Source organism: Myodes glareolus, chromosome 7, assembly GCF_982192425.1.
Source record: "Myodes glareolus chromosome 7, mMyoGla1.1, whole genome shotgun sequence".
Taxonomy (NCBI): Eukaryota; Metazoa; Chordata; class Mammalia; order Rodentia; family Cricetidae; genus Myodes; species Myodes glareolus.
Window position 1 is genome coordinate 49,366,927 of NC_142032.1, and position 7,233 is coordinate 49,374,159.

The 7,233-nt window shown below is 36.2% G+C and overlaps 1 pseudogene; it reads left to right on the forward strand.

The window, feature by feature from the left end:
• The first annotated feature begins 5,174 nt into the window (after positions 1-5,174).
• On the forward strand, positions 5,175-6,121 carry LOC148121388 (olfactory receptor 5B12-like; annotated as a pseudogene).
• Positions 6,122-7,233: the final 1,112 nt, after the last annotated feature.

Sequence of the window (7,233 nt, forward strand, 5' to 3'; positions counted from 1 at the left end):
GAGAGGGTTAGAGAGAAGGGAGCAGGGGAGGAATGGGGAATGTTCGGGGGACTGGGGGGGTAGGGAGGAAGGATAGATATGGGATCAGGGAAGAATATATCTCAACTAAGGGAGTCAGTTTAGGGTTTACTAGAGACTTGATTATAAATGGGATCCCAGGTCCAAGGAGAGATCCCCAGATTGTTCTCTGGACAGAGGAGAGGGTGCCTGAACTGGCCTTGGCCCATAACCAGACTGATGAATATTTTGCATATCACCATAGATCCTTCATCTGGCGATGGATGGAGATGGAGACGGAGACCCACATTGGAACACTGGACTTAACTCCCTAGGTCCAAACGAGAAGCAGAAGGAAAGAGAACGTGAGCAAGGAAAGCAAGATCAGAGGGAACCTTCATCTGAATGGATGGCGATACAGACGGAGACCCACATTGGAGCACCGGACTGAGCCCCCCAAGGTCCAAATGAGGTGCAGAAGAAGGAAGAACATGAAAAAGGAAATCAGGACAGCAAGTGGTGCGATCACCCACTGATACAAGGGGACTGATCTAATGAGAGTTCACCAAGGCCAGTAGACTGGGACTGTGCAGACACGTGATCCAGCCAGATTCTCTGAATGAGGCCGGATTCTCTGAATGTGGCTGGCCTGGAGTCTTTCTGAAAAGCCATTGACAATGACACTGGGACTTGTTTCCTCTGCATATACTGGATTTCTGGGATCCAGTCTGTTTGGATACTCACCTTCCTGGACCTGGAGGGAGGGGGGAGGAGCTTGAACTACCCACAGGGCAGGAGACCCTGACTGCTCTTGGGGATGGAGAGGGAGGAGGGGAGGGAGTGGGGGGAGTGGGAGGGTGTTGGGAGGAGGGGCAGAAATGGAGACTTTTGTATTTTAATAAACTTTGAGAAAAAAAGATAAATTACCATGAAAAACAAAACAAAACAAAAAAAACAATTGAGCACATTGACATTTCTTTTCAAAAGTCAAAGAATGTCAGTTAAGGGAAGCATACATATACTGCAGGCACAAAAAAATATAAATTTCTAACCCTTAAACTGAACGTCAAATTGGAATCCTGTAGTTCTTCATTACCAAAAGAATTACTTTTAAAATTACTGAAAATAATCCCTTGAAGTCCATAATAAGAATAACTGAATTCCCAGATAATCTTTAGTCACTTACTCCCAGTTCTGTGAGATAGGGCTTGGTGTTATCCTCTTGAGATATATTTCCCATGAGAGCTTCACAGCTATAACAGTCTCTCCTAGTTACCACATTTTGACATGTGAAGTCTCCATTGGCCTATCACTAAAGGGAGCAGCCGAAAACAGGGGCCTCTTTAATATCTGTTATTGATCTAACTTTAATGGTTGTCTGGAACCAACAATTAATTGCTTCCCAAATGGCATGTTAGCAAGAGCATATTCCCTTGGAAAAAAATATCAGTGTTATTATTACTTCGGATAAAATAGTAATCACATGTTACAAAGTACAAGAATGATGAAGATTACTTTTCTGACACACTCAGGCATCCTTCAGGGCAGGAGTCCTTGGGGTTACCTGTCTACTACTCCTTTTTATGGATGAGAATATTGTGAAATGTAAGAGGTGAGATAATTTATCTAAGAAGGAAGACCAGAATACCCAGGAGTCAAGCTTGCATTAGAGGGTTCCAAAGTCGAATACTATGTAAGAGTCTCTAAAGAAAGACTTTTTCTTACTTTCAGGGACAGAATTATTAATTGAGCCTTAATTATGTATGAAGATTGTAGATTTGCATGCTATGCTGGTCAGATAATGAGGCAACCCTCTGAGTTAGACCCATAACCTTCATGAACTTGAGGACAGAAGCAGCCAGGAGAGTACAACCTGAGTTCAGTAATCTTTCCTTTAGGTCACTGAGCGCTTAGACTTCAATGTTTTCTATATTGCTATATTTTGTATCAGAGATATTCAAAGGCTGTATGCCAAAGTACAGAGATAAAATTGTAATATTAATGTATATATATATTACATTTTTATTTAAGTAGTGTATTAAATATATAGAAAATACTTATATATAATATATATTTAACACATATCATATATATTTTTTATTTATAATGTGACATGAGGCAGTTAATACAGTATGGATCTTTCTCACTAAAATTGAACTTGATTGATATTGAAATAGGCATTTGAACTACTATAATATTGATTGGATCTTTCAGGAAAATTGGTAATGTATTATCTTAACTAATCCCAGAGATGATGAAAAGATCATATCGGGTATCATTGTAAAATGTTCTTACAATCAGGAAAATTATAGTAAGATTTTAAAAGGAAGAATGTATATCAATAAATAAGAAAATATCATGCTTAAGAACATCTATAAAATACTCAGAAATAGTTCCAAAATAATAACATGTGACTATGATATAAAAAAATGTAAATTAATGTTCTATTACTATCATAGAGACTTACCTGGTATTAGAGACAAGGCTTTTTAACCATTGATTGGACTGAGCAATGATAAATCACAGTTTCACAATTGTCAAAAAAACAATAAAACACTGTGATCTTCCTGGGAAATAGAAAATAAAAATAAAGCTCAATATCTATTGGCCTGAATGCTTACTTTAGTTACAAAACTTCTAATATCAAGAAATGTAGTATGTGTTCTAGCAGAGATGAGGAAATCAGCAAAAGTCTTGTGCCTAAGACAGACACTTCAGTTATTAAGAGAATGAGGATATGAACAGCACCTAGTACTTTATATGGCTAATTTGCTTTGACTTTTTTAAATAGATACACAAAGATTACAAAGCAGGATATTATAAACATTTGAAGATCCAGTTGATTTTATATAACTGAGACACAGTAGGAAAGGCCATTTGCTCTGAGCTGCATTTCCATGATTTATGTATATTACTTTGAATCATTTTATTTTATAATAGACTCTTTAAAAAAATTTTTTTTTTGGTTTTGAGACAGGATTTCTGTAGCTTTTGGAACCTGTCCTGGAACTAGGTCTTGTAGACCAGGCTGGCCTTGAACTCACAGAGATTCCCTTGCCTGTTCCTTGGGAGTACTGGAATTAAAGGCGTGCACCACCACTGGCCAGCCCCAGACACTCTTTAGAACATTAAATTAATATTCAAATAAATGCTGTTGCTCACAAAAGACAGAATAAAATATATTAAATAAGGTGAATAGTTATTTCAAACACCTAGCTATTTAGTTAAGTGTCATTGTGAGCCACATTCTTGATTTACAAGTAGGTGGAGATGCCATGACAGGCATGATGTAAGCATGACTAAATTTTCTTATGAAATGTATGACATCAGTGAAAATAGGCTTTAAATTTTTACATTTCTAAATATTCAAAATTAACTTCTACTGTGACAGAAATGTGATAACTATCTTTCTAGGTGTGTGTTGCCTCACTTGGGATAATTGCTTCCAGCCCCACCTTCTTACCTACAAATTTTATAATTTTATTTATTTTGTGCTTTGTCTTACAAGATATCTTGTATTCTGAGAGTAGAAAGATAATCATACAGTAGAAATCTTTTTCTATACTTTAATTATTAAAAAATAAAGTCATTTGTTGAATGTATATATTATTCACATTTTATGAGTCCACTAAGATATAGATATGTAAGTTTATAACCATGATGACTACAACATAAAAAGATTCTTGAACTTTGCTCAACTGTAATGGATAGCCACATACAAAGAAATAAGGACTGCATAAGAAATGAGAAGGGGCTATATACAGGATAGAAGGAGAAAGAAGTATAGTAAGAATCCTAACAAAATTTTGTCACCAGATTTTAGCTTTACTTCATAGAAATTCCAATTTGTGTACTGACCACTTCTGAAATAAAGATATATCAAGACCCTTGACTGTATCGCAATGTATAAAAAGTTATGTAGTTCAAATTTGGATTATAATTTTGTTCAATAAAATGTTGAAAAATGTGGCCAAGCCACATAACCACAAAAGAAGTTCATGGACATTATTGAAAGCAGAGCTGTCTTATTATCCTGATATTTCTGACCTGGAGATGAAATCAGGCCAGGAACCAAGGACATCCAGATGTGAAAGTAATATTTGTTTATTATGAAAAAGAAACTTTTATTGTACATATTTCATAATTCTTAGAATATAACTTACTGTTTTCTGTATGTGGTAAATGAAACATCCTGTGTGTCTTATTCTATGATGAGATGAATTAAAGTTGAATTCATTTCCTTAAATATTGTCATTATATAAAATATCCTTTTTACATAACAGATAAACAAAAATGAAATTAGAGTAAAATAACATCTTACAATATTTCTGAAAAAAATTTCTGATATAAATACTTATATGCTACCAAAGTTGCTAAGTTGAAATGCTAACCTCCATGTTGATAATATTCTAAAGCAGAGTAATTGGAAGGTGTATATGCAGTGAGAGAAAGCCTCAAGGCCTCATGTGGCTGGAGTTAGCTTCCCTATGAAAGAGACTTCCAAGAGATAACACCTTCCAGCAAGAATGAACAGTAGACCTGAAGCAGTCTACAAAACAGGAAGTGGGGCATCAAGAAAAACCACTGCTCCACAGCCTGCACAACACTGGGAAATAAGATTGTGGTGTTTAGACTCTGTCTACAGCGAATAACATTACCTTAGCACTTCAAAGCAAACAGTTTGATTAGACACACCAGAGAAATGCTGAAAATGGAACAAAACATAACAAAAATTTATAAAATGAATAAAAGGAATATATTATATGGTATTACATTATATTGTGTGTCATAGCATCTTAAATGAGACTAGTTAAGTGATAAAACTAATTTATGCTAGTTTTTGAGAGTTCAAATACAGACTTTCATATTTCCAAATAGCAATTAATGTGATAGTCTCATATGAAGACCATCCTCTCCACTGTATTAAATTCAGACAGCGTGGAATGACTAGATTCAGATATATCTCTTGGAATACAGTGGGATCTTATGTCACTTAATTTAATTTACTACATTTAATTGAAACTTGTTACTGCCATTGCTTACTTAGGTCAGGATGCAGGACAAACATCTGCACTGAGAGATATGGCATGAAGAAGACAAACCGAGTGGATCATCAGTCTCCCATTATGTCTCATTCTGATTTCCTTTCTCTTTGCTGTAGGGAAGCCACCTTATCTCTAATGGAGAACAGTACAGAGGTGACTGAGTTCATTCTTGCAGGCTTAACAGATGACCCAGAGCTCAAGATCCCTCTCTTCATTGTCTTTCTTCTCATCTATCTCTGCACTGTGCTTGGGAACGTGGGAATGACAGGACTGATTCTGCTGGACTCACACCTCCACACTCCCATGTACCTTTTCCTCAGTCACCTGTCTCTGGTGGACTTTGGTTATTCTTCAGCTGTCACTCCCAAGGTAATGGCAGGTCTCATTTCAACAGATAAAATCATATCCCATAATGCTTGTGGCACCCAATTCTTCTTCTTTGTGGGATTTATAACCACAGAAAGTTTCCTCCTGGCTGCCATGGCTTATGACCGCTATGCAGCAGTATGTAAGCCTCTACATTACACCACCATCATGACTACAAATGTATGTGTTTCATTGACGGTAAGCTCTTATGTCTGTGGCTTCCTGAATTCCTCCATCCACACTGGGAACATTTTCAATCTCTCCTTCTGCAAGAACAATATCATAGACCACTTCTTCTGTGATGCCCCTCCTCTGCTTGCTCTCTCATGCTCAGACACCTCTGTCAGTGAGATGGTGATTTTCTTCGTGGTGGGTTTCAATGATATCTTCTCTATTATAGTCATCTTGATCTCCTATCTGTTTATATTCATCACTATTCTGAGGATGCGATCATCTGAAGGGCGCCAGAAAGCCTTTTCCACCTGTGTTTCCCACCTCACTGCAGTCTCTATCTTCTATGGGTCGGGCATATTCATGTACTTACAGCCCAGCTCCAGTCACTCCATGGGCACTGACAAGGTGGCATCTGTCTTCTACACCATGGTCATCCCCACGCTGAACCCTCTGGTCTACAGCCTGAGAAACAAAGAGGTCAAGAGTGCATTCAAAAAGACTTTGGGACTGCAAAATCTTCTATAACATTCACATTTTAGTTTCACATCAAATCTACAATATAACAACTTCACTTACTTTCTAAATATAAAGAAATATTGGCTATCCAATCCATATAGTTCTAATTATGTGAAAAATTTTTCAGCTAGTTGTGAATCGAATCTTAAAGATAAAAATACTAAAAAATAAGACTGTTAAAACCAATGGATGGAAGCAGAGTATATTTAGTAAACATCTTTTTAAATAAATATGGTCATATCTACAATCTCATGCTCAGACATGCATAAACACTCATGTGCACATATATGTACTGCATACATATTTTTCCTCCATGAGAAACTCCTGGGTAAAATCTTTACCAGCTATATAAATGACCATGGTTAGTATATAGAACATACAAAGTTCTAAAACAATAATGAACACCAAGAAAGTAAATAACTCAACTAAATATCTGGGCATGGAAATAAATAGAGAATTCCCTAAAAAAAATATAAATTGCTATTTGTTGCCTTTCGAGTGTTCAAATTCTGAAACATTAATACTTCCTTGAGAATTCATCATACTCCTACCAGAAAGGTTAAGAACATAGCCACTGTCCATTCCATGCTTTTACATGACGTTAAATATAGAGAACACATATTGGTGATTCCTCAGATCATTAGCTGTAGTTACCATAAAACTCCTAGAAAGACTGGAGAGAAAAAAAACCCATATAATGACACAAATTTGATCAAGAATATTTATAGAAGTATTAGTTAAAGTAGTTAAAAATAATGGCAAGAACTGATGAAGGAAATTTTTAATGTGGCTGAATTAGTCAAATTCCATTATAACATAATTCTTTAGTTAGGCAAATTTAGAAGAAGAAAGGTTTAGCTCATAGAGTTGATGGTTTCAGTCCAAAGTGGACTGACTCCATTGTTTTTCTTCTAACTTGTGTCAGGAGAGTGTAATAGAGGAAACCTATTAACCTCTAGGTTGAAAGTAAAAGACATCAGGAAAAGGTGACCCTGGATACTGTAAGAAAACAGAGTGAACAAACCATAAAAAACAAGAAAATAAGCAGCATTCCTCCATGGCTTCTCCATCAGTCTTTATCTCGGGGTTCCGGCATTAAATTTGAGACCTGACTTTTCTCAGCAATAAAATATAC